General features: G+C 48.6%; 1 protein-coding gene across 5 annotated transcripts in view; it reads left to right on the top strand.

Moving 5' to 3' along the window:
• ZFHX3 (zinc finger homeobox 3) overlaps positions 1–27,754 on the top strand; it is a 243,494-nt gene that overhangs the window by 31,125 nt on the left and 184,615 nt on the right. Inside the window, exon 2 of one of the 5 annotated variants that reach the window (XM_081119491.1) lies at positions 16,852–16,976. The exons of 3 other annotated variants lie outside the window; for them this stretch is intronic. The gene's annotated coding sequence lies outside the window, so the exon portion shown is untranslated. Of the gene's footprint in view, positions 1–192; positions 247–16,851; positions 16,977–27,754 lie in introns of those variants that run through there. One more of the 5 variants, XM_081119495.1, reaches the window with a different exon arrangement.

Raw genomic sequence — 27,754 nt, forward strand, 5'->3', positions numbered from 1 at the left:
AGGGAGCAGGTCTGATGTCAGCCCTTCTGTTGTAACAGTCTCCCCTGAGTTGGCACTGGCTGACTCTCCCACCCTTGGGTGTGGCGCAGGCCATGCACCCTGCGCGGTTTTTCTGTGGGTTTGGGAGGAGGGAGAGAGGACAGCCAGCCAGCCAGCCCAGTGTGTAGAGCCTCAGCACCATGCTGCCCCGGACCGTGGAACCCGGCCGCTGTCTTTCGGCACCTGGGCCTGACTGGCCGCACCCGGGTATGTCCCCTGGCTCTCTCCCTGGCCTAGTTCTTCTGGAATGACTGTTAGGTACCTCGATGGGCAGTGCTTTCCACCTCCTGGTGGACTGAGGTCTTGCGATTGTGGAAAGGGGGAAGCAGGAAACTCCTTTCTCCGATAGGAGGCCTGACGCGGAGGTGCTCACCTTCTGCCAAGTGAACGTGGCCGGCTGACGGCTGTCTTTTCGAGGTAGAAGTAAAAATAGGAGAACTTGGGGGCGGCGGGGACGGGCTGAGCTTTAAGCAAAAGCAGAAGCTCAGAGGGGCCGTGCCCCATCCTGTCCTTCCTGTCCCTGGCCCTCTGTCAAGGTGTGCCTGGGTCCTGGCAGCCTGGCAGGAGGCGGGAGGTGGGTGTCTTCTCCCCAGGGTCTCGGGGAGTCCTCTGCGCCGCAAGGCCCGGCTATAAAATATCGGCCCCGTGGCAGCCTGGCCCCGCAGCGTTGAGCGATGAGGAGCGCAGGGCACCCGGCAGTGTATTAAACACTAGTTGAGCGCAGGAGGGGCAGTATATCACAGGAGAGAGATAAGCAAAGTTCTCTGATAGTGGATCAATAAAGGTTAGTGACATCATATCTCAAAGTGAGGGAACCTGCTTTCTGCACAGCCATTTATCAGATCCTGGCCCTGGAAGGGCATTAACCTCTTTCTGGCCAGATTTCTTTTTACTGAACACAGGCCAAATCTCCTCCTTGCTTCGGGGGGACAGTGGTAGGGCGAGAGTCGCTCCCCCATCCGTGTATTTCAGGACTCCATGTGCCGGCTTTGGAAATGCCATCTGCAGTTAGCATTTCAGGCCATTGGGGGCTTGGGTATGCACCCTGAGTTTATGGAAAGTTTCTTAACGTTGAAATTTGTGCAGAAATTCCCATAAAGACAGTATTTCTCCTGAAGTCTTAAGACCACGCCAGCACGTGATGGGTGGGTTGCGGCCATATGACTGCTGCACACCTGGGTGCTGGGCTTTATGTTTGGTGTTTTGAGCGTCAAGCAGTTTGACTGGACTAGATGATTAAAATTAATAAGCCTGAGAATGATCGTGATTTTTTTTTTTCTTCACTGTGGTGTTTTTAGACATTTACTGGTCTCCCAGCGGTCCAAGGTTAGCACACTATAGCTGTGGGCCAGATCAGCCTAACGAAAGCCTGTTTCTGTGATCCGCGAGCTAAGAATGGTTTTTTACATCTTTATTTTCTTTTCCTTTTTTAACTTTAAAAAAATTTTTTATTGATGAAAGACAGAGAGAGAGAGAGAGAGAGGAGAGAAAGATAAATGTTGATTTGACTTTCCACTTACTTATGCATTCATTGGTTAATTCTTGTATGTGCCCTGACCAGGGATGGAACCCACAACCTTGGCCCATGGGACGGCACTCGAACCAATGGAGCTACCCAGCCAGGACCGGTTTTTACATTTTTAGATGGCGGGGGGAAATCGAACAAAGAAAGCTATTTCGTGACCCATGAAGCCATGTGAAATTTGTACTTGTGTCCGTAAATAAGTTTTACTGGAAAACAGCCAGGCTTGTCCGTTTATGTTGGTCTGGGGCTGCTTGCCTGCTGCAATGGCAGGACTGAGTAGTTGCAACAGAGACAGTGTGGCCCACGAAACCAAAGATACTTACTGGCTCTTTACAGAAAAAGCTTTCCAACCCCTAGTGTAGCTTCTAATCTCAAATCTATTAATTGCCGAGTAGCTGTATGACCTTGGCTAAGTCCCTCCACTTCTCTGTTTTACTGGTTTCTGTAATAAAATTTTGTCCCTTGCCTACTCCAGGGTGTTCTGAAAGTCAGATGACACAGTGTTTATTAGTAAATTAGCAGACCCTCTAGTAGGTAAACCCATTTAAGACTGCGGGGGCCGTGAGCATTTTCCATATAGAAATGTAGCTCCTGGTGCATCCTTTGGGTTTGGCAGGGATAGTGCTCCTTGTCTTACCCCTGTGTTGCGTCCAGTGAAGTTGGAGTCTCGGTGCCTCTCTGAAAACTTGAAGGTATGCATTCCCCCAGAGCGAATGTCTCCTGCCCTGCAAGGGAACATCAATTTTCCTCAGCGTCTGCCGAGATTTTTATCCGTAAAGAGTTGGATCACTTTTCTTTCCTTCCCGCCGGTGATTTATAGGTGAAGAGAGCAGGCCTTTTCCTGTAGGGTCCCTGACTGTTTATCTTTTTGGTTTGGGCTCTGACAATACGCCGGCTGGGATGTTCACACTGGGCGTCTGGGGGCGAGATGCCAGTTCCTGGGGCCCAGGGGTGGGGGGAGGAGGGAGGCGGGGATCCCGGCCCCAAGCTAATGGGCTGATGTCCAAGTGGAAAGTGTGTTTTCATTGAGGAAGTGTAGGTATTAGTGGAGCCTGGATTACTGTGTGATTGTGCTGTCAATACTGCCGTATTGAGTCCGCGAGAGCCCGCACAATACGGGGAAACACTTAGCTCACTACTGCTGCTTATTGAGAAGCCAATAGCAATTTACTTGCTGACACTTGACATCAAATCCATTCCCAGAGGTGGAGCTCCTGCAGGCTACCAGGGAGCGCCCTCCCCTTCCCGGGGCCCTCTCCTGCCTTGGGTGGCTGCCTCCTGGTTGGGGGAGGAGGCAGGCTGGGGTAGTAATGTGGGAGATGTTCCCGTTTAACTTCCAGAGCCGACAAGACCTCGTCTTCCCTTCCTAATCGCTCTTGTACTCGTGGTCTTTCAACAACTGCTCAATGGCCCTCTCTCCATTCCTCCCTGGGGTGCGGGTTTTCTGCACGTGGGAACTTCTCCTCCTCTCCGGGAAAGTTCCTTCCTTAAAATGGATACATGAGGAAATCATATGTGGGAGAGAGCTGAGGAGATGGGCGGGTGTCTACACAGGCTGTGTGGGGGAGCAGAGAGCTCCCCCCGGCCCCCCGTGGGACCCAGAGTAGGGGGAGCAGGGCCACCCCATGCCCACGTTCTGGGGGGAGGGGAGGGGATGGGTGACTCCAGGGCTGCTGGGATGGGGCTCAGTCGAACACTCTGTTCCTTCTGTAACTACTCATGTGGAGTCTGTCTGCAAAGTGTCTGGTGGCTTGATTTACAGTGTTTTCACATGGCCAAGTCGTTCAGATGCCTTCAGATCCCAGATTCTTCTCCAAATAATCAGCTCGCAAATCAGGGAAACTCACACTGGGAGGCGGAACCTGACACATGGCGATTTGGGGGTGACCAGCCCACGGCTCCCACTGGCTCCTCTGGCCTCCCTGAATGCCAGCGGGATTTGGGTTTCGCCTCTGTGTTCCCACGCCATGGGGCCCAGTCCAAACATTCTTTTAGTGTGTCTTACGTGGGTTTCTTTGCAACCACTGCTTGGAAGTCGGTGAAAGGCGAGCTCAGCTTGTGTTGTGAAGGTTGGATGGTCTCAAACTCAGTCACCATGGATGGTGGCTGTTGCCTGTGGTGGGGGAGGGAAGGGGGGCGGGAGGAAGCCTTTGCCTGTGGCTTATCATGAGGCTCCATGGAGACCAGTCATCAGTTCTGTGGAGTCCAGTAGTTCCTCAAAGGAAGTCATTCTACCCAGTTTACAGTTAGGGCAGCAGACGCTGGCGTCCCCCCAGCAAGTCCATCCAGGTGTCACTCAGAACCTCGTCGCTTTCGGTTATGGTCCAGCGGAGATGGCCACATTGCCTTCGGACAGACTTGTGTGTTGTCGGAGTGTCCTGGTTACTCCCCGCTCTGGGATTGATTGGTGTGGGTGGCGGCCAGACGACAGGAAGCCTGCCTGGTGGATTTGAGGTTGAGGAGGACCTGAGCTCTGATTCCAGCAGGCTTCAGAGTGCTCACTTCATTCCTTTCCAAGCCCTGGTTTTCTTCAGCACAAAGGGGCCCACTTGAAGGATGCCTTAGGGGCCTATGATTCCGCATAAGTAGAGCGCTGCTGTCCAGAGCATCGTGGGAGTGAGTCCAGGAGGCAGCTGGGCCTGTGTGGGGCAGGAGGAAGCGCTGTCCTTCAGCAGCACAGTGACATTGCCCTGATTGCTCACAGAGGTCGGTCACCATCTGGCTGTTCCTAGACTGGTGCTTGGGATGGATTGAATGGAAGGGGAGGTCCGCGGGGTGGCCAGGCTGGTTCCTGAGCAGTGTAAAGATGTGGAGGCTTTGGCTCTGTCCAGGATGGGTTTCAGGCGGAGGGCAATGTAGGCACAGGCTCAGATACCTTCTAGAACTAAGGCTGGGACTTGCTGCATTTATTTTGATCTTTGAGAGCCTCTCCAAAGCTCATGGCTGTTCTTTTGACCCTTGTGGCCTCCAGGCATGTGTTTTCATAATATTCGGGAGCTTTCCTGGAGTACTTATCAATCTCACCTTAAGTTTCTGAGGTGCAGCCCTTTGTTGATAATCTCTCACAGGCCCAGTCCAGCCCCGTGTGCCCTTGAGGCTGAATTGTAAGTTCCTAATGGATCTCCCGTCCACCGGTCTCTTTCCACGTCCAAGTGGCCTCTATGCTTGGGGTTACAAAGTTGTGCCCTGTAGGCAAAACCTGGCCTATTCACTTTTTGTTCGCTACCTAGTATATATTTTAAATTGGCATATTTCAGTGTAAAAATCTTCTTTAGAAAAAAGGAAAAGGGATTTGGCACTCTGGGCCCCGAAGGCAAAGGCCTGCTAGAACAGAGTAGTTGCTGCCCCTCTTAGATGGGGCATGCACTTTTTAGGTCACTAGGGTGGGTCCCTGTCATTCCCTGCGACTTTATCCCTGGTCAGCTCACTCATATCCATTACCTGCCTGGCTCCTCTAGGCATGTGCTTTCTGTGGTCACACTGTGTGCACTCCCGCTGGATTGAAACTCTTTCAGTGCTTCTTAGAGGGGAATGATGTTGCCTTCTGCTTACACCAGAGGATGTTTGGCCCTACCTAGAGATGTTTGTGATTGTCACAGTTGGGGGTTGGGGAATGCTACTGACATCTGGTGGGTGGAGGCCAGAGATGCTACCGAACCTCCTATAGTGCACAGGATACCTCCCCCCCCCCGCAAAAAATAACTGTGCAATCTAAATTGTCCTAGTGCCAAGGTCAGGAGGCCCTGCTGTATTTTCTTCGTCTTGTTCTCCTGACCAGGGGCCTGCAGTGGCTCCTGGACGCTTAGCATGTTCTACCTGCCTGCACGGACTTGCAGGTCCGGCCTCCACACGGGCTCCTCCCGCTCGCCTGATTCCCAACTATGGCTCCCAGGATCTGTGCTCTCCTACAGGCCGCATTCCCTGCTGCCACTTCCTCTGGGCCTCGGGCTCCTTCCTCTCCTTGCCCTTTTGTCCGCTCCTTCGTCACATGTTTGAGGACTTTGGAACTTCTTGTGTGCCAGGCACTGTTCTCGGGGCTGGTCACACAGCAGTGGGGGGATAACTACACACCCTTGTCTTCACGGATCTCGTACTTCTGTCTCTCTCTCAATATACATAATTAGTACATAAAAAGCAGTATTTTAGAAGATGTTAAATGCCATGGAGAGAAGGCAAGTAAGGGATTAGGGAGTCCCGTGGAGGGCGGTGGTTTGCAGGTTAAGTAGGGGGTGAAGGCCTTATGGGATTGGCAGCATTTGAGCAAAGACCGGGGCAAGTGATGCAGGCAGTTCTGGACGGAGTGAAGACTCCTTCAGAAATCCTGAGTGGAGCCCCTGGTGTGCCTGAGGAGCGGCAGGAGGCCCCCGTGGCTGGAGCGGGTGTGTGAGGGGAAGGGGCAGATCTGTGGGGCCTCCAGGGCCACTGTGAGGATTTCGCCTCTGCTCTGAGTGAGGGGATGTGGGGGGGATTCATCCCCAGGATCTGACTTGGGTTGGACAGGTTCCTTCTGGCAGCTGTGCTGGGGTGAGGGGGGAGGCGAGGCGACCAGGGGAGATGGTTGCAGCCAGCTAGCAAAAGGTGGCTCCAGCCAGGGCCGTGGCGGTGCAGGGGCCAGGAGCGGTGTAGTCGTTTCCTTGGGCTGCTGTGACAAAGTATTACATAACCGAGTGGCTTAAAATAACAGAAATTTGATCTCTCACTGTTCTGGAGGCTAAAAGTCTGAGATCAAGGTGTTGGCAGGACCGTGCTGCCTCTGAAGGCGCCCTGGGCGAGGATCCTTCCCAGCTTCCAGTGGCTGCTGGCAATCCTTGGCGTTTCCTGGCTTGTAGCTGAATCCCTCCACTCCGTCTCTGTCTCCATACGGCTGTGTGTTTCCTCTTCTCTTCCTAGGGTACCAGTCATTGGATTTAGGGCCCCCCCAAAACCCGAATATGACCTCACACTAAATTAATTATACTCGCAAAGACCCAATTTCCAAATAAGGTCACATTCTGAGCTTCTGGGTGGACAAGACATTTTTGGGGACACTCTTCAGCCTGCACCAAGTGGGTCACCCTCTGGATATGTTTTGAAGGTGGGATCTGGGGTGGGAGGGAAAGAAAAGTCCAGGGTGCCTTGAGCTGTTGGAAGGATGGGGTCCTCATGAGCTTGGCCGGACGGCCTCCTAGGCAGCCTCTTCCCCCAGAGCTGCGAGCCCCCCTCTTTGGTTGCCTTCCTCACTGCTCTGAACCCCATTGATCTTTCCTTTTATTGAGCTACTGCATGTCTACTCCGTATCACTGTTTAGGCTGGAGTTTTCCAGTCAAATATTTAACTGTTTAATTCTAAATAGCGGGGAGAGGTGCCATATCTGTCTGAGGAAAACTGGGAAGGAATTTAAGAGGCTTCATTTTTCAAAGCCTCGGAGCCTGTGCCCTTTCCGCTAATCCTCACAGTTGTTCTGTAAGGTATGCAGAGTGGGGACATGTGATTTTTTTCAGATGAGAAAAACTCAGAGGCGTCTCAAGAAGTGTCTTAGGGGGATCACCTAGCAGTTGGTTCAGATCTGAATTTGAACCCCAGCGGGTGGGCAAGGCACCGATATGGAAGGGTGTTGGGGGTGGGTGGGAGGGGGTGGATTATAGGGAGACTTTCTCTACTCACTGCCTCTATGGATTCACCACCCCAGGATGGCTCAGAATCCAGACAGAGGGAGGCCTCTGGACCACTCTGTGCATATTGGGTCCTCAACTTTTGAGGGCCTGCACAAAGGAGTGAATGGGCTACACTCCTCCCGAGATGAGCAGGCTTTTCCATAATAGTTTCAAGAGTGTGTGGAGGACAGATCGAGATGAGCTCCTTGGCAGGAGCTGTTTCACATAGGAAGCAGACGTTCTGCAGCTGACGCTCATGATTGGTTTGTGGGCTGGTATACGGACAACCCTACCTAGAAGAATATCTCCAGTTGTTTGTGCTCCCAAAGGCTCTGGCGTTAGGAAAACCAGGGCCTGGCTTCTTGCTCTGATGCTTCTTAGCTGTGTGACCTTGGGAAAGTTACTTGGGCTCTCTGGGCTTCGATTTCCTTCCGGGCAAAATGCACTCAATGCTAGTACTCGCCTCACAGGTTGTTGGGGAGATGAAATGAAGAGTACAGGTAGGATGTTTGTCATACCTCCTGGTGCATAATTGAACAGTTGTTAATTGTACAGTTGCATTTAATGCTTTGTCATGTTTTTCCCACTTTAGCCAGATTTGAATAGAGTAAGACAGAAAAAGACCAGTGATCATGCCCGTAATTTTCTGGCCTTACCCTTAAAACTAGTAGATGTGTGAATGGAAAAATGTCAGGAACACGTGGGGCATTGAAGAATCATTGAGCGGAACTCAGCATTGGCATCTAAACCTGTCAGTCCCACTTGATTTCAGTTTCTATAACTTGACTGCAGAGTCGTAGTTGACGAGCAAGCCAAAGTCAATACGATGGGTCTGGCTGGGGCTGCCCGTTTCACAGGGTCTGTCCCCTGTGTGTCCATTTCCCATCTTCTGTGCGTTTCAGCAACTGTCCCATAGGATGAGGCCATTCTTGGTCCTCACAGGTTATGCGGGGGATGTTTTCCTTTCAAAAATGTAAGATGGGAGACCTTTTGTTTTGACATTTCTTATAAGAAACCAGAGCTGTATCTTTATTTTTTGAATACTACCAATGCTGGAGCTCTCTAAGGTTTCCCTGGACAATATCCCTTTAACCTGATCTGAGATTTGGTCTTGATTGCTAAGGAAATGTTCTTCCAATGTAATGTTTTGCATGTGGCTCATTAAACTTATTTTTTAAACTTTGAAATAAAGTATTTTCTTGTCGGTGCCACTTGTGCTGGTCACAGTGGCCTTTCCCACGTTCCTGCTGCATCCTCGCTGTCTGACATGTTCAGTTCTTGGACCAAGAATGTGAAGGATCCATGTGAGATGTTGCAGGGTAAAGTGGATTTTGTCTTTCAGCGATGATAAGGAATAGTGATAGTCAGTTCCCATGGAATGTCCGCAGCGCTTTGGACAGGTTGATGGGCTCAGTGTAGGACTCAAGCATAGCTGGAACATGCAATTCTTTAACAAGTGTTTATGCCCTGCCAGGAATGGCAGACAGCTCTCTCATTTTTCTTTCCAGTGGGATAAACAAATAAACAGTCCCAGCTGTGGGTGGGTAGATGGAAGAAGCAATCTTGAAAAGACTGTAGGGAAAGGGGCTGGGTTTGGGTAAGCCCGAGCCCAATCGAAGAGACAAAGGATGAGACCAGAGAAATCTCTCTAGGAACTGGCTCACATTTTGGATGGAGAAGTTGCTTCCTGTAAGTAATGATGAATCACAGCCTCCAGGTTCATGCCCTTCAGAACAGGAAGGTCTACATAAGGAAAAGTGGCAATCAGAGGTGCAAAGGCAGGTGGTGTGAACAGTGGCCCAGAGTCAGCTCAGGTTTGGACAGGAAAGTGCTGTTGCCTTGATGTTGCAGGGAGGCTGCGAGGAGCCTGGGGCAGGGCCTCCGGTAGGCACCAAGGTGAGGAAGGGTGGATAGTGTTAGACACAGAGCAGAGGGAGGGTGCTAGTGGCCTAAAACCCCAAAGCTCATCACACACACGCTGGGGATGATGGAAGATTTCAAGGCCCCTCACGGGCTCAGTGTTGTGCCCAAGCGCGTTTTCCCCGGCGGGTAAAGATAACGCCGAGTGGGGCAGACATTCTCTGGCTGTTGGCAACTTCAGTGGCGTTGGGTCACTCCCTGAACTGAAATGGCCACAGGGTCCTGGCTTCGGAGGAATAACTTTGCAAAGTCACAGCTGATTTCATCCAGATGCTTTGACTGGAGGCAGGATGAGAAGGTACCAAGTGTTATCGCTGTTTTACTTCCCTGCCCAATGCCAGCGTTCAGATGCGGGCGTGGTGCATCTGAGGAAATGTACTGGGAGTGATACTAGGTCTCCAAGGCTCGAGTCCTTAGAAAGTTAGGACAGAGCCTTCACCTTACGGGAAATTTTAGTGCCGGCACAAGGGCACAAGCAAAGCTGGAGAGCGAGTTCTTTTTGGGTTGGCTTGAGGAGGATAACCTTTAAATGAGAAGAATTGTAGCTTCGGGGATAAAACCATGGTGGCCGAGCATTGGGGAGATGGTTTGACAACTGAGCTCATGATTTAAAATTTACAGAGACTGGTTTCACTCTTTAGGGGAAAGCGATACTTCCAGTCCCCAAGGCTAAGAGAACATGGCAACACACACACACAGCATGGGTCCGTTTATTAGGGGTCCCCGGAAAATGTCAATTAAGAAAATTCTAGCCATTTGCTGCCTAAAGTTAATTTTTACCTAAGATCAAAACCCACGAAAAAAATAAGTCTTCCATTGCCCCATCTCCTAAACACCCCGGAATTTTCCAGCAAAAATAAGGAAATCCTTTCCCAAAAAGAAGGGAGTGAAATTAAGGACAAGAGCGGGCTCAGAAGGACTGGCAACGGGGCAGGCGCTGTGGTGTGAGGGCCTGCGGGGTGAGCTCTGTGCAGGCAGCAGGAGCCGTCTTGGTCTCTTTAGGCTCCCTGCTCATTCCTGTCCCTTGCCCGTAGGACAGCCCCTGGTGTACCTTAGCCACGCGGATATTTGAATGCATAGATGGGCAGTTCTCCGGTAAGCTGGAAACCCTCTTTGTGTGGGACCATGTTTTCTAGCACCCTGGAGTTGGAGAAGTCAGCCGAGAGGCTATGCTACGGATCAGAAAGGCTCAGGTCAGCCAAGGAGAAGGGAAGGCAATGTTAAGAGATGAAGGCAGCCAGGACATGGGAGGAGAGCCCACAGAAGTGCCGTAGAGCACGGTATTGGCAAGACTTGGATGACTTGGCAAGGGGAACCATCGGGATGGGGGCTGGAAGAAACTTGGAGCCCTTGCAGATACTCCTTTTCAGTATTCTTCCTCCTGTAACTGATGGGGTTTATTTCCCAGGACATCTTCCCATACCAGGCCTCTTAATCCGAATGTATGAGAAAACCCAGATGATGTCTTGAGATCAGGTGCTAATTGCTGAGCCGGCCATTGGTATTCCTTTGTGTGTGTTTTTTCAGGGCACTTTAAAGCATAAGGACTAGTCAGCTCTCTAGGGATATACAGCCAAACTTGGGTAGGGTTCCAAGCGAACTCACACTGCAGTGGAGAGGTTGTGCTGGAGAGCCGACCTGCTCTCGCCAGGGCGCGATCCCACATCCGTGGGAGGCACCGAGAACATTCTTGGTTCACATAGAGGTTACAGAGTGGCCGTAAATGGACATTCATATAGAAGAAGAGGAAATGACTGGAGTCAGAGCTCTGGTGCAGGGGCTTTAAAAGAAGGCCATAAATTAGTCATAAGAGCTAAGGAAGATGGGATTCTATTTCTAGGGCTGGTTTATTTTGAGGGGGCATCGGAAGATGCAAGAGGTAAAGAGAAACAGGTCAAGTAACAGGAAGATTTTGGACCTTTGGGCAAAACTGAATGCCATTTTTGCCAGAATTCACCTTCTCTTGGACTTTGATTATTCCAAATGATATCTTTGTTAAGCAGGAGTCTGAGTGAGAAATCTTTCAGGAGGTGGCTAATTTTTTTTAACGTCACCCTGTTTGAGGTAACACTTGTACATGTGCACTGAACATGCATGTTTAAATCCCGTAGAGCAATCCGAGTTACCCAGACCCTAAACATGTAACCTGATTCCTCCTGTTAGTTGTTAACATAAAGAAAATGGGCTGGACTGGGCGAGTGTAAGCAAGCTTGTAGGATTGGTGTACATGGGACAATTCAGTGGTGTGTGGCTGTGGAGAACCAAGTGGATGGATGGTCTGACTGGCGACGGGAAGAAAGCTGGGGTAGGTCGGAGTAGGAGGAAGACCCCAGTGGCATCGTCCTTGGCATAGTGAATGAGAAGAATGCTCTTTGCACCCAGGCAGATGTGAGGCACAAATGCACCTTATTGCTCCGTGTCAGGTGTCAGGACATCCTCCTGTATCGACCCGGCCCGTCTTTGCATGGGACGTGCTTCAGGGCTCCCCGCCTTGATCTGGTCAACAGTGGCCTGTACCTGTGTGGTGCGTAAAACCCAGTCCTGGAAAGCTGGCTCCTGCCGAGGTGTTGGGCAACTGGGGCCGGCTGGCAGCCAGCGTCTGATGTGGTTGGCTTCCTGGCTTGTGGCTCTCAGGTGCTGGCAAGATGGCGAGATCTCTTGGCCCCAGGCTACCATGGGGGTGGGCAAGATGCCACCATCTTCCAGAGCCTTCCTCCTCCCTTTGTCTTCAGGAGACCAGTGGGCATGGGCCCTGGATTTCCAGTTCTTCAGGCTGGCTGTTGGCACCCTGGCGAGGCTTTCCACCTGTGGGATCCATTGGGTGAGGTTGGCTTGGCATGGCTCCCTTGATAAAAGGAACTGTGGAGCTGGGATTCTGCCCTGTAGATTTTTTTTTTAAGCCCAGGATCTCCTATTAGATAAAATCAAAATGTCCTACATATATATTCTTTGTTTAACTACCCTTTTTCTATTGTTTCTGTGGTTTGTTAGGGATATTTGTGAATCTCAAATGCAGTAGGCTGGTATGGGAGGTGTTTTCTGTGTTATGCTAAGATGCTTCACTAAGTACTACCTGTTAAGACTAACACTTGCTTATGGCATCAAGGGCCTTTGCTTCTAATTTTTGGTGATGGATAAAGAGAGGATTCATCTGGCTCTTAGAGTCCAGAGGGGAGGAGGTTGTGTGAACCCTATGAGGTCGACTCATCCTGAAGTTTAGGGACATTCCTGCTTCTGGGTGTTCATTGTTGCAGTCCCCCTTTCTCCAGAAAGGTCTTTCCAGTTTTCTGTTGATGCTGTAACAAGTAATTTGTTACAGCAAATTACTACAAATTTGATGGCTTAAAACAACATAAATCGACTGTCTTACAGTTCGGGAGCCCAGAAGTCCAGAATCAGTCACCAGGCTAGAGTCACTGTGTTGGCGGGGCTGGCTCCCAGAGGTTCTGAGGAGAGAACCGACTTTCCTTGCGTTCTCTGGATTCTGGAGCCCACCCATGTTCCTCGGATCGTGACCCTTTTGTCACATCCGACCATCTCTTCCTTCCATGTCACATCTACTCTGACTCTTAATTTCTGCTCCTTTTCAGAGGGAGCCCTATAATTACGAGGCCCACCCGGATAATCTCGTCTCAGAATCCTTCACTGGATCCCATCTGCAAAGTCTCATTTGCCACATAAGTTAACACATTCACAGGTTCTAGATATTAGCATGTGGACATGTTGGGGGGCTGTTATGCAGCCCACACAGGGGTCCTGTCCCGTGGAGGAACTGGTGCAGCCAGCAGCGAAGGAGAGCCCCGCGTGCGCCTGGAGTTAGGTGGCTCGGGAGGGTGAAGCTAAATCAGAGAGCATCCTGAAAGCTGAGGCCGCTGAGCTGGTCTGGCAAAGGGGCTTCCCTTGGGGGTGAGGGAGGCTGCTGCAAGGTGAAATTCGGTAGCTCCTCTCCTCCCAAAAGAATGCGATTGAGTTCTTGATCAGCAGTGGCCGCAACGTGTAGTTGAGAAGACTGCTTCTCAGGTGCCTGGAGTTATCAGTGGCTCTGACATATGACTCTAACACTCAGCTTGAATGTGCTCTGTGCCCAATGAGCTAATAACATGCCTCCCTCTAAAGATAGTATTCCCGTGGTGGGGGAAGAGGCATCCTCCTCGGCCCTGGGTGGCAGCAGTTGACTTCTAGGCCTTGATAGAAACTCACCTGGTGTCCCCGAATTTGTGTGAAACCCCCTGGTGCACCAAATTGAGTTGAAGGGTTTCTTAGTTTTTCTTGCATTATCACAGCATTATTTGAGAGGGATTAGCTTGAAACGTAAAAACCCATAGGGGAACTTGTGGCATTAAAATGTCCCGTGTTGGCCAGAGAGCAGGTCTTGATTGGAATGCCTCACCATTCTGAGCAGAGCCCCTGTACTGGATGGCCTGCATGTGCACAGCCTGGCTTCAGAAGATGGACATGGAGCATATCAGCCAAGTGGAGACTGCTGGCTGCCAGCTCAGTCCTTTTATGAGGTGTCCAGAGTCAGCTCCCCTGAGAGGACGAGGCTGAGATGAGGTAACCTGGTCCTGCAGGTCAGCAGGGGAGGCTGTGCCTTGGGGCGATGTGCCCAGCGCTCTGATAATGCAGCATTTTTGCTTTTAATGCATCTTAAATGTGGATTATACTATTAATTACTGCTGGACAAAAAGGGATTAGTGCAGCTGGCCCGCTTTCCCTTCTGCACTTTTACACTTCCCCTTTGCTAGGGAATGGCCAAAGGGCAGTAGGTTTTCCTGTCATCTGTCTTTTGTTTTAGCAGCAGTGGCTGCTAAGCCTCCTGTGCTCATCAAGACAGAGGGGAATGAATGGGGCCGGGTGCAGAGTCTTGAACTCTGTTTGGCACGTGGGTGTTGGATGGAGGTGGGGCCGTTTCCTTCCCCAGAGTTGGGCCTTCTTCGCGAGGCCCTGAGGGTGCCTGGCTGCATGGCTCCTCCCCAGCAGGGAGAGTCGCGCCGTGGCCTCTTAGTATTGAGGGACCTTGGTAAGCGCTCCCTTCCCATGAGGCCACACCTCTATGGGTGCTGTTAGTGGAAGTCCCAAGGTGCTGTGTCCCTTTATGAGTTTCTTAAACGGGTGGCTCTGATTTCTGCCGCTGGGCTCCTCTAGCCCCTGTGCCAGGGTGGAGGGTTTAATAGCCCGCCGTGAGCTAATACCTTGTAATTGGAGACTTTCTGAATCTCTGAGCTTTGTTACTACCACCTTACCTTTGCGTGAAACAGTATAGATTTTAAGCGATGTATGATTATATTTTATATTTTTCCCACATTCAGGCTAGTGTACTCATCCTTCATCCATATGGAATGAATTTTTAAAAAATAGATGAGGCATTAAATAACATCTTACTAATACTCCCGGGAGTACATGACTTGGTTGTGTTTGCAGCTGCGTACAGCGTAGTCTGTTTACTGGCATCCTTCACTGTATGGTAACAATATACAGAACTTCCCAGTTGCAGAAATTAGAAAGCGGGAAGCAGATTTCTTCAGTGTACAGGGCGGGGCACAAGTAGCTTTGCAGTTGTGTGTGCAAAACACAGAGTTTGTTCTTGTATTGTTATTTATGGAGTATTGTATTATTTTTCACACAAACCGCTGTAAACCGCCCTCCCCCCATCCTGTAACTTGGAAAACCGATTTATGGAGTTGGTGATTCCTTGTCTTTTTTACTTGATATTGCAAAGTTGGTGGGAAAGATGGGAGTCGGTCGTGTCATAATACTTAAAAAAAATCACAAGTTTAATGGAGTCATATTGGATTGAAATTCGTTTTAAGGAATGATGAAGTCTGCAACAGCCAGGATGCACATTAGGGGGCATTCCTGAAATGGGAAACGGCTAGGCGAGGAGGTGGGGAGATGGGATTCTACCGTCTTCCCAGCTGCACATTCCTGCATTTCAGGTTTCAAAATGGTAGCCGGGTGGAAACAGCACTCAGCTTTTTTATTTTTTATTTTTTGATACTTCCTGTTCCTTGAAGCTTTTAATTCTTCTGAAATTGGAGGTTACAGAATTGGCGTGTGTGTTTTTCCCTCCTCCCTTCCCTAGCCACAGATGTTTATCAGTTGGGAGCCAAGTCTTGCTTAATGAAACCAATCTCAAAGAAAGTATGGAAATTTACTTGGTTATATACTTAGTGTATCTGGGATGGTTTTATCCCATTTATTGAGAGATGGCTTTGCTTTTTAAATTAATTTTTAAAGAGGCACTACATGCCCATAATAAAATTTTCAGAAGGTACAGAAGAGACTTCCTTTCCCCTGTCGTCCTGCGCTGCTTGCCCTGCGGCCCCTCAGATCCCTAGAATCACCTGCTGTTGGAGCGCCTCTGTAAGGCATGTGCTTGGAGAGCGCTCTCACAGCATTATATAAGCAGCTTTTTTTTTTTTAAAAAAACTACTTAAACATTAAGCAGTGTTTTCTGCTTAAATTTATCCCCCTTTTCAGAGTTTCTTTATCTTCTTCCTGAGATGTTGTAGTGCTCTATAGAATACTTAATATTAAAAATATTACTGCAATCCAGTTACTTGAAAATTTAAAAATAACCTCCTGAATCACTTGGGTCAAAGAGGAAATGAAATTACTGTTGTAGAATCACTAGAAAATGTTGTGGACTCTGTGTGTCTAAATGTATGGGTTATTTCCAAAGTTATATTCAGGGGCACATTCATAGCTTTTAAATCCTCTTCTTGTTAAGTGAGAAAAAAATGGAAGTAAATGAACTGAGTATTCAACTCAAAGTTGGAAAGAATGAAGCAAGACTAATAACGTACAAGTGATTTGAATGAATTAGAAAACAGGCAAAAAATGTTGATCTGATAAGTCCAAGAGCTATTTATTTAGGAGGAAAAAAATCTTGGAAATAGACCAGACCACTCTCATGGAAAAGAGAAAATCCAAATGTACAAAACTAAAAATGAGTCGATGTGATGGGGGGGGGGGGAATAACAAATTTTAGATTATTTTTGAAATATTTATTTTATAATATAAAAATAAAATATAGTAACTTAAAACACCAGCTTTGAAATTCTCACTGGGCAAAGCTGTTCTGGGAAATGACTCAGAAGTCTGAAACCTTAAATTAGGAACTAGAGAAGAAACTGAACATTAAAAAAAAAAACAACAACTTAGAAAAAGGGATCTGGGTGCAAGCAGTTTAATGGATGAGTTCTTTTACACTTTGAGGGCTAAAATAATTGCCTGCTAAATAAACTGTTTCAGAGCATAGAAAAAGACATAACGCAGCTCAGTTGACTTTATAAAGCTAGTATAACTCTGGGATCCAACATCATTACAGATACACCAAAAGAAGGCGGAAGACTGAGCTCAGGCATGAGTACAGATGCAAAAATGTTAAGTAAAACAGTTGCAGATTGGATTCAGCAGCAGTTTTATTGAGAAAGAGGGAGAGGCAGACTGAGACTTTTGCACTTATTTTGTATGTGCCCTGACCGTGATGGAACCCCCAACCTTGGCTTATCAGGATGATGTTCTAACAACTGAGCTACCTGGCCAGGGCCTCCGCAGTATTTTAAAAAAATCACGACCACATAGAGTTTATCTCAGAAATGTTAAAAAAGGCTTAACATTAGAATGTATGTTCTTCAAATACGTCACATACATTGAACAAAGAAACAAAACATAATATATATCAAATAAGGGCATTTGGTAATTTTCTGTTCTTATTTCTGGTTTGCTTAGAATGTTTAAAAACCAAACTACAAAGTGATTGCATTAATTCGACGAAGAAACCGGCAGCCCCAATAGCTGGAGACTTAATGATGAACCACGAGAGACAGCGTAATGAAATCGGGAACAAAACAAAGGTTGCCAGCGTGCTCATTTCTTTTTCCTGTCTTATTGAATTGTCCAGAATGTATAAACCAAAGTCAAATAATGGTTAAAAAAAAACCACAATAGTTATTTGCAGATGTTGCTGTCTTCCTGGAATACCCAAGGCGCATTTAAATTGAATTAAGTACACAGTTCAGTTACAAAGTAACATTTCAAAAATCATTAGCTTTCCCATATACCAGGACAACTTGGTTAGAAACTGTTACGGAGACCACTTGATGGGATGGAACCAAATAGAAATGTGTCTGGTGAAGGTAGCATCTCAAATAAGTGAGAGGAATTAAAATGGTAACAGCTCACATTTCCCAGTACTTCTAAGTGCCACGCATTATGCTGGACACTTATGTGTGAACTTATTTAAACCTCACAAGAACTGTACGAGGTGGACACTATGACTAGGTCCATATGCTGATGTTCAGAGAGTTTCAAGTAACTTGCTCACTGATCCAGACGTGAACGCTGATCCAGTTGACAGTAAAGCCAGTTGTCTCTGTCATTGTGCTTTCCTGCCTGTAGTAGTAAATGATGTTGTATATTACGCAGTCATAGAGTAAATGGCTGTAGGATAGTGAGATGACCAAATAGGGGGGAAAAAAATTAAGTTGGAGCCATTCCTCATGGTATATATTACCATAAATTACAGATGAAGTTAGAGAGGTAAAAGTAAAACTGAAATCACAAAGGAGCTAGAAGGAAGTATAGGTTAACATTCATGGGAATATGTGGCAGAAGGGGGGGGGGAACTAATTCTTCTAGTGAAGAAATCATAACAGAAAAGACTGATTTACTACATTTTTTAAAAAAATTCAGTATGCTGGGTACTAATAGCAAAATTTAAAGGCATACGACAAACTGGGAAAATATATTGACAACACATGTAATGGACAGATTGTCCTAAATATCCTTAATATATAAAGAGCTCCTAGAGTCAATGATAAACATAGTACAAAAATGGGCGAGGAATACAAATGGGTAAGTCATACGAAGAAGAAATTCAGACTGTCCATTTGAAGGGCCAGGTGATAGCTCTCTGATGCAACTTATTTGATTACTAGTGAGTTGAGCTTGTTTTGTTTTCAGCCAAGATGTTTTGAATAAGGTAAACACCCTACTATGGTGAGGGAGTAGAAAAATTAGTGCATCCTTTCTGGAGAGTAGTTTGTCAGTGTGTGCCAAGAAGCTTTAAAACAAGGTTTATTTAAATCTGTAGCTTGTCCCACCGTGAATTTCTGATCGTCCTTACTCTGTTCTGCCTTTTCTTTTGTACCATAGCCTATGCTATCTAGTAAAATGCTATATAACTTTAAAATGCTATGGAACTTTATTATCCTTGCTTGTCTCTCCTGCTAGAATATAAGCTTTGCAAGGGCAGGGATCTTTGTCTTCTTTTCCCACTAAGTCATCCCTAATGTCTAGAACAGGACTGGTGACCCAGCATCTTCCTTTATAATAAAGACATTATCAGTTGTGCATAGGACATCTATAAATAAAGATTCTCATTACAGACAATAGTGGAAGATAGCAACAATCTAAATACCTCACAGGGGATTGATTTAAACTGGTGCATCCATATGGCAGGTTCTTGTGTGGCTTTTCCAAACTCCCATCTCATGGTTATGGATGTAGGAAAACAGTGATGTTACATTAAACGAAAGGAGGTTGTGTGTACGATAGGACTTGCGTTTATTTTTTAAAAACGTGCATAAAGCGAGAGGCTGAAGGATTCCTGTAACAGAATATTAACTGAGTGGTTATTTCCAGGTGGTAGAAGTGTGGGTTACTTCTAATACTTTGTTTTTCTGAACTCTGAGTAGCAAACAGTTCTTTCTTTCATAATATAAAGTACACGTGTCTAACCGTGAGAATGTAGAGTCGCTGGAATAGCACTTGTCTGTGGCTACGTCTGGAAGACTTTGGGAGATTATTCAGTCTTGCAAATTAGCGAGAGCCCAATTTAAAAAAAAAAATCAGCAAGAACGCTTCATAAAATGTCCTCAGGCTACTTAGTCTTAATTATTTATGATCTTTACTGTAAGTGTCTAGAGCGTGTGTTTGTAAAAATACTGGAGGTCTTAGTCAGTGATGTGCAAGCCGGTGGAACCCTCCGGGAGATGCGAGAACACCTCTGCCCCGTTCAGCCGTCCCGACGGGAATGTGTCGTCTTCCTGAAGTGTCCTAGAACATCCGAGCACACTTAGGTTGCCCCTCAGCATAAGCCGACAGGATTTTCAACTCTCACGTTAACCAAGGGGCAGACTAGTTACCTGTGGTGACCCATCGCTGTGCAGGACTTTGGGGGACAAGTGTAGGAGAAGTTGCCAACTTAGAGGGGAAATGTCAAGGGGGGGGCGGCCACCACAGGACATTCACAGCGGTGGCCAAGGGAGCAGGTGAGAATCACTGAGGGAAGTTTCCCAGCCAGCAAATCAGATGTCAGTTCAGTATGTTTGGGCTGAAATTTCCCAGATCCCTAAGGAATCATGTGTGATCTTGGTCCCTTAACATTCAAGCACTGACTGGAGGTCCCCGTGTCTTTTCCTATAGAAATAAAAGGTTAAACTAGACCATCATCGCTTCACCCTTCCTTCAGCTCTGACATTACGAAGGGACCCAGTGTCTTTTTATTTGAAGGCATGTGTTTTAGGTGTTTGTGTGCATCTGTGGCGATGGAGCGGCCTGGCGTGTATTGTCACTTCACAGCTCCACCGACCGAAACGCGAGCCGGGTGGCTGAAGTCACAAGGCGAGGGGAAGCAGCTGTGAAGGACCAGCCTGGCTGAGAATCCCAGCTCTGCCACTTAATGACCTAAATCTCCTTTTCATTTGTAAGATAGAAGAATGTATTAGTTACCTATTGCCATGTTACAAATTACCCCTAAAAACTTAGTGGCTTAAAACAACAGACCTTTATTATTTCACAGTTTCTGTGGATCACGAATCTGGGTGTGGCTTAGCTGGGTCCTCTACCCAAGATCTCTCCTGAGACTGATTGGCCTGGGCTGTGGTCCCATCTGAAGGCTCCACTGGGCAAGGGCATATGCCTGAGCTCTTCATTCGCATGGTTGTGGGCAGGCTTCAGTTCCTCGAGGGCTGTTGGATCCAGGGCCTCTGTTCCTTGTTGGCTGGAGGCTGTCGTCAGTCTCTTGCCACAGGGCCTCTCCTTAGAGTGGCACATGGCACGGCACTTGGCTTCCACTGGGTAGAGCAAGGGTTGTGTAGAAGACTGAAACTACAATCTCTTGTAACCAGTGACCTTTTCTATTTGTGGACTGTTGGTTAGAACCGAGTCACTGTGCACCACCCACACCGAAGGGGAGGGGATTGCACAGGGATGTGAATGCCAGGAGGTGGGATGAGAGGGGACTGCCCACCCGGGGTTGTAAGGGCAGAGAGGTGGTTGGTGGTTTGTTTAAGTTCGGGAACGTCTTCGATGCTCCTACCCCCATCCCTACTCCTGGTTTAAAATCTGCTTTTCTTAAGGATAGTCTGTGGGTTTGAGTAGAGACTCCAGAGACAGGTTGGAATGTAGGGTGGGTGAGGGAGGTGGGGTCTCCTTGCAGGACCTAATGTCTATCCACTGTTTTCTTACACTTAAGCCTTGAAGTGTCTCTTGGCCAGTCTGTTAGACCCACGACTCCTCGCCCTGTGTCTGCTGGGTGTGGCACGTCTAGCATAATTTGAGAGGGAAACGGGTTTTTGGCTGAAGAAAACGTCCAGTGAGTGTTTCCATGGGTTAGGCAGCTATTCAGGGAAACGCCCGGGAGCTCCCTGGGAGCCTGCGGGCTGACATGGAACAGCCCCTGAAGCTGCCCCTTCTTGTGTCTAAATGCCACCACCTATGAAGTTGAAGAGGCCTGCCTGGCGCAGCCTCTGGTTGGGGACACTCCAGTGGGTTGAGCTGGGTGCCAGACATTGCCACAGCCCTCGGAAATGAGTAAGAAAAAAATTTAAAGCAGAGACCTCCCCCTAGAACAAGCTGAGCTTTGTGCAGAACAGGCTCCAAATATGAAAAGACCATTGTTCCCCGATGGCTTTTTAATTAATGCTCACCACTCACACCCATCAGCTCGCCAAGAAGAGCCGCCTCCTTCCTTCCTCTCCCCGAATGCTCTTCAGCCCGCGCCTCTCCCCATTGCCTTGGGGACAGATCAGGGGACCCTCAGGATGGGAGGATGCTGAGAACAGTGTCGACAGAGAGTGGCTCCTCCCTTCTCCTGCCTGGAATACTTAGTGGGGAGCCCTCCACCTGTTGGAGAGCAGCCCTCCGCGTTTCCAGGTTCGGGAGCCAGGCCTGTCCCCTGGGGGCTCCTGGAACAAATCCCAGCCTCAGCCTGTTCCAGTCCTTTCTCCCAAGCTCTGTGCTCACCTTCTCTTGCCTGAAGCCAGAACAGCCAGCCAGAAATGAACTGTTTTCTATGCGTTTCAGATTCCCCAGGTTGTGCTGCTCTTGGGGCTGAGTCCATACTGATGAGCTGAGGAAACTCTTTAACTTTCCAGTATCACGTTCCAGATCAAATCCTATGCTCTCCTGGACAGGTCCCATGTCAATCCAGGGAAAGGGGCTGATTTAGGCTTGGGAGGTGCGGCATCCCACGTTGTCCTGCCCTGGCATGGGAGGCATCCTTTCCCACACCTGACTTGCGCTGTGCTCAGTGTCCTTGCAGAAGGGGGTCCTGTGGGGGCTCCGTGCTCAGGACAGATGCGTCAGCCCTGAGGTACGGTACTTAAGGTAACTTTGCGCCGCTCCTGCACAGACCTAGGCTGAGCCTACAGTGTTCTGGTTAACAGTTGTGAGAACATGGTCTCAACGTTGCATCTTTCACGAAAAAATGTTTTTTCTCTTCTCAGCAACTCCCAAATCTGTGGATTTTTCCTGTGTCTACTTGTGCCTTAGGATTTGACAGGCAGTCGATTTTTCTATGTGACTTTGTATATGTCGTGTATGGACATCTTGTGAGACCAGAGCAGTAATAATTCAGTGTGATTTTTTAGTTTGAAATGGAGTGTGTCCCAGAGACACGTGGCCACCACAGAGTTAACTGCATGACCTTGTGAGGGTTTTAAACTAAGGAACCCTGGGGGTCTAGTTGAATGGTGGGCAAGCCCTGGAAAGAATATCTGATTGACTAGATAAGTTGTCCACAGATTCCTTGAATGTCTGTTCAGTCCAGGCCCAGCCAGCTTCACTTCTTGACATGTCACCCAAATATACTTGCAAGTGCCGTGGGAAAGAATCTTGAGTAGGGGCGAGTTCGGTGAAGTCTGTGAGTGGGAAAAACAAGCCTGAGTTATTACAGTGAGGCTGATTAGAGCTGTGCTTTAGGTTCTCATCGGCAGAGGAAGCCGGCCATTCAGATTGCTGGAGCTTGGTAGCCACCAGCCACACGTGGCTCCTGAACATGTGCAATGTGTCTGGTCTGCACTGAGCTGTGCTGTAAGTGGAACACACACCAGTTTTCCAAGGCTTAGTGTGAAAACAACGGGGAGATACCTTAATAAAATTGGGATGGATTACATTTGAAATAATATTTTAGACATATTGGGTTAAATAAGAGCTATTACAATTCATTTCACTGGTTCCCCTTCCCCCCCGCCTTTTTTAATGTGGCTACTAGGAAATTTAAAATTGCATATGTGGCTCCCTTTTAAGAAGAAGAATTTAGATCAAGGATGGCTAACCGAGGGAGACCCAACGATGATGTGCTGGCTATGGTTCTTGGTCAGTGAACTTTGTGGAAAGTCAAAGTTGGCTCCAGTTGGGAGCACGTTGAATGCCACCATCGGAGACTGACTGTGTTTGCGTTTTGGGTTAACCCACGTTAGACTGAAATTCATCAGACGGTGTCCCTCTGGCTGTGGTCAGGCTGTGAAGTGATGAGCAGATGCTGCAGCCGGGAGAGTGAGTCGCCACGCACACCCGGGGAGCCTCAGTGCCATGAGATGATGCACAGAGGCTGTGGGGCCTCACCATGGCGAGCCCTGGGGGGAAGGGTGATTTCTCAAGAGCTGGAGCAGCCCTCCAGGGTAAAGGCCTCTTGCTCAATGGCCAGACCTTTAAGGGAGATAGCTATTGCTCAAATGGACCTCTGGACCCTCTGAATCCAATCATTCCAGTTACACAGGCCCATGGGCAAGACAGCACTTTTTAATTCTTCGGTGGAATTAAGAGCTTACCGCACAATCATCAGCAGGAACGACAGAGCAGTTGCACATAGAACCTGTTCGTGACAGTGGATTTCTGATCCTGATTTCCTTCCTTAGGATGGTTTGGGAGGGTCTCTTTTTGAGGGGCCCAATGGTTTTCTTTCAAGTGCACCAGGTCTTGTCTTCATGCCCAGAAAGAGGTGAGGGGGGGCAACATAGAAGGTCCAGCCTCGCTATTGGCTTGTCCCAGTTTAGGGGTCAAGGGTTCACCATACCAATCATCAGTAGTAATATCTGGAGGGCTGGCAAGACAAGATTGATCTTAAGCTGCTTTTTAGTTTGTCTTTTCTTGTGATTCTGCATCCAGAGTACTGGTTGAACCAGTCAGTATCAGGCTGATTCTTATCAATAAAGTAAACTTAACTCTGTGGCCAGAAACAGCCTCTAGCACCTGACAGCTTAGGTTTACCAGGTGAAACTGCCATGGTGAGTGTGGTTTGCATCTCACAGAGGGCAGCTCCCCTAGATGTGAGAAGTTGGGGCCATTTCTGCACAGAGAGGGAACCCAAACCCCTGTGGACTCACAGCCAGTTATGAATCTTGTTGTCTTAAGGTTAGTCTCTCTGTTTTATAGAGAGTTGCTGGGTCCTTGTCAGCATGTTGGTGTTTGAGAATGAATGGGTAACTCTGTGGGCTGTTGGTTCCAACCCTTCGTTGAGAATCTACTTGGTGCTGGTTGGTGATCTGTGCACACTGGTTTACAGAAGATAAAAGGCCACAGCCCTTGCCTGCAAGGAAGCCATATCTAGTTGGACTAATAATTGTGCACACAAATAGTTGCTTCCATTTAGGGGCTTAGGAGAAGTAGGAGAACCGATGAACAAGTATTCGCAGTTACGAGGAAGGCAAGAAGTTAGCACAGTGCCTCCAGTACAGAAAATTTAGAAACTTCAGAGCCCAAGGGCTTTGGCTGCCGGAATAATCCTGACGTTTATTTGTGTTTTCAGTTTGCCCTGTTCTCATTGGACCCTCTTAACAGTCTCAGAGGTCGCTTGGTCAGACCACGCGGTCCCCTGTGTTGATGGTGAGCTGTCAAGGCCCTGTGAAGTTATGTGAGTCACCCCGGGTCATGCAGCCGGGCAGGGGCAGGACTCAGTGTGGGGCGTGGGGGCCGCTGCTGGTGTTGCTGCACACCACGCCACATGTTTCTGCAGAAGCTCGGAGAGCTCTGAAGACTGACTGACAGCCATAGTGTGTTTCATATTAGAGGAATTTGGGGGCTGGCCTTGGGGAGAAGACTTCGACAGCTGTAGTTGTGGATGTGATTGGAGGGACAAAAAAGGTGTCCATCAGAGAGGTTCGTGCCAGCAGTTTAATTTCCTTTATTTCGGGACTGGAAGTTATTTAAATTACTTTATAGACTTCCTGTTTCCTTGCAAGAGCTCATTAAGTCCAGGCTGAATAGCAGCCTTGCCATAATGGAGCGCCCGGACCTGCAGTTCCCATTCCATTCTCTAGGGCACCCCGCTTGGAGAGGTGCTTGCCGAGAACGGAGGAGAGTCTGGGATGCCCGCTTGTGGTGACCCTCCTAACAGACGTCCAGTTATGACTTGACATTTACGGTCTGCCTCAAGATAAAGAATTACCCAGTACCCTGGATTCTGTAGACCCTGTGGACTTTTCGGGACTCATTAACTTCACTGCGATGTCGTGGGGAAGAGGCAGACCCATCTCATCTGGCCCTAGGACCGGGAGCCCTGCCTACCCTTTTGGTGACTGAAGTGCGGCCTTGGACTAGATGTAGCATGAGAAGCCGATGCGTGTGCAATGAAGGCTGAGGATTTCCCCGGTCATTAGGACACGTGTTGGCGCTAAGTGTGGATTACCTCAGCCCTCTCTTTCACTTGACGGGAAGGTTTTCAGACAGGGATTCCAAAATTGCACTGCAGCTCTTGAACCCTGCCCAAAGGCAGCTCTTGAAGAGGCGTGCAGTTGACGAGATGGCTTACCTTTAAAGTTGCCAAGAAAAGAATTTCAGGTGGCCAGGAAATACCCTGCCCCTTGTGCATCTGTAATTGTTCCATCCGGGGAGCCTGCCCCTGCAGTCGGGGCTGAGTTTGTTGCAGAGTGCTAATTAGAAATAATAGCACCAACAAACAGGTGCTAGGCTAGCAGGGAGCATAAATGGTGTCAACATCAAGAAGCTGTCGCCGGCTCCCTGGGGCTTAGGGAGCCGTGCAGCTGATTTCCCATCCACCTGGGGAAAGGTAGAGATGGTAGAAACTGGATAGGCTGCCGTGTCCAGGCCTTCCTTGACTCGGTGACTTTTATTCCTTGCTTTGAAGCTCTGGTATGCCTTCTATTTCCCTTTGGTACTCAGTACGTACTCGGTTTCCGCTGGTCCAGAAAGTCCTGGGGGAGCCCCACACCTGGGATTTGGGGGCATCGCTCCTTACTAATAGGCAGATAAGAATCTTTGTAGAGATGGAGGTAATACAGCCACTTAAATGTGACTTGTGTCAGACTTGCGTGTCTCGGTGAACGCGGGGGCCTTAAGTATTCATCGACAACGTTAACGTCTGTAATTTCTTCATAAGGAATTCTGAAATAATAAAGATGACCTGGTAGGCAAAATTCACTTGTGTTTTCTAAAAGCTTTTGATAAGGTCCCTCATAAAAGATTGAGAGAATAAAACCACAGTGTGGCGTGAAGTCTTTGTTGTGGATTAAAAAGTGATTAAGTGATAGGGAACAGAAGCATGCTGGTGGAGACCCACTGCTTATAGCGGGGAGAGGTTAATAGAAAGGGGTGTCTGAGGAATCTATCGTCGGGGCCGGAGTTATTAAGTGTATTAATTGTTTGGAGAAGGAAATGGAGGGTGAATTAGTGCAGTCAGCTGCTGTTGGCCTCGTTTTTGTCACTGCGCTCAACCCAGCGAGGCTCTGCAGCCTTGGGGGGCCCTGGGAGTCGGGCGGCGTGCTGGCCAAGGAAGTGGGGTTGGAGGAGGCCTGTCGTGTGGTCCAGATGGGCAGAAAGTCTCCTCCACTCGGGGAAGGTACCGTGGCCCCTGATCTTGCTGCCTCTGTTGAGGAAAGAGACCCAGGGGTAACCATGGGCAGCAGCAGTTCAGTGAAGGGGCCTTTCTCAGGACAAATCAGATAGAGGACATTAGGATGGGGCGGTGTTGAAAAATAAAGGGTTCCTTCAGGAAGGACGAATCACGCTGTCCTGCTCTTGGTTGTCTCCTGCCCTGCACAGGAAGGAGGGACAGTTCTTAGTCTTTCTGACCGTCGGCCTCTTTTGTGCGTTTGTATTTACGTTCAGAGTCATGATGAGAGGGCAGCCTACTGTACAGGACGACATCTCACACCGGGACTTGGCGTGTTATTCGGAGGCACGTTACATACATGTGAAGGCAACTCGTAAAGGCAGCCTCTTGGATGGAGCCGTTTGAATTACCAGATCATAGCAGATGATAAAGATCCTTAGGGTAGGCCGGACAGCGTCTTGAATTTTCTGAGTTCAAGGTGGAGTGTCCAAGCTGTTTGGGGAGTGATTCTGAGGTGAGCAGAGGGGGGTGGTGCCCTCGCAGGGGAGGTGTGGGGCCGAAGGAGGGCGAGCGAGCCGGCGGTGCCCCTCCTCCCTTTCTGCATTTCTTTCTGCTGCCGCTTGAAGGGTATTTGCCTAGTTTCTTCTGTGGCTGAGATGAAAGTTTCTTGCGCATGGCCATCCGCCTGGAGAGCCTGTACTTTCCTGAATGGGCTCTTCCAGGCTAGCCACGGATTTCTTTCTTAGCCACTCTCCTTTATTTACTAATTTCCTTTTGTAGCTGTCTGTCTCCTTACCCGGATCCCACTTTAATTAAGACCTGGAAAAGTGCTGGCCTCCCTCAGAAATGTTGCTGAGTCCCTCCTTTTGGCCGTGAGCAGATGCCTCTGTGTGGGTTGGGGGTCCCCAGCGGACCCCCCCCGGGGAATTTTTGCAATCTCGGGCCAGCATAGTTAGAAGCTGCAATTACGACTTGGTCGCTAATTACCCGGCCTAACATTAGATCAGTTTACAGAGGGAGCTTGGAGCCTGTCAGCAAAGGTCAGCCTGAGGTCCTCTCACTAAACAGCCCTCTTGTGATAGCTGCACAAGGAAAAAGGCATTAACTGGGGAAGGCTGGGGAGCCAGCCAGCTCCGGGCTGCAGGGTCCTTGCTGGGGGGATGGGAGAGGGAGAAGTGCTATTGATGACTAAAGGGGTCATGGAAGCTGATAACCCTCCTCACAGCCTTTCTCAGAAAGCCTGGAGGAAGGCGATGCCCTTTCATTACGAGGCTTTGCTTTAGAGAGGGTGAGACAGACACATAGAGGAAACCAGGACACGTGGGTTGGTGACTTAATGTTGACTTTGTTAGAAAGATCATTTCAGCCACAGCCTCTGCGAGGGGAAGCAGGGCCTAAGAGAGCTCTCCAAACACGGGGTGCCCTTTTTGTTGTATGTTGTTACCACCTGTACTATATTTGCTTAACTTTTTTCCCTGGGCTTCCTGCTAAACCCATAAATACCTGTTCTAGCATCATCCCGAGCAGTGATATCTCAGGAATCTCAGGTTTGGGCTG

This window comes from Miniopterus schreibersii (genome assembly GCF_964146895.1).
Source record: "Miniopterus schreibersii genome assembly, chromosome: 18".
Lineage (NCBI taxonomy): Eukaryota > Metazoa > Chordata > Mammalia > Chiroptera > Miniopteridae > Miniopterus > Miniopterus schreibersii.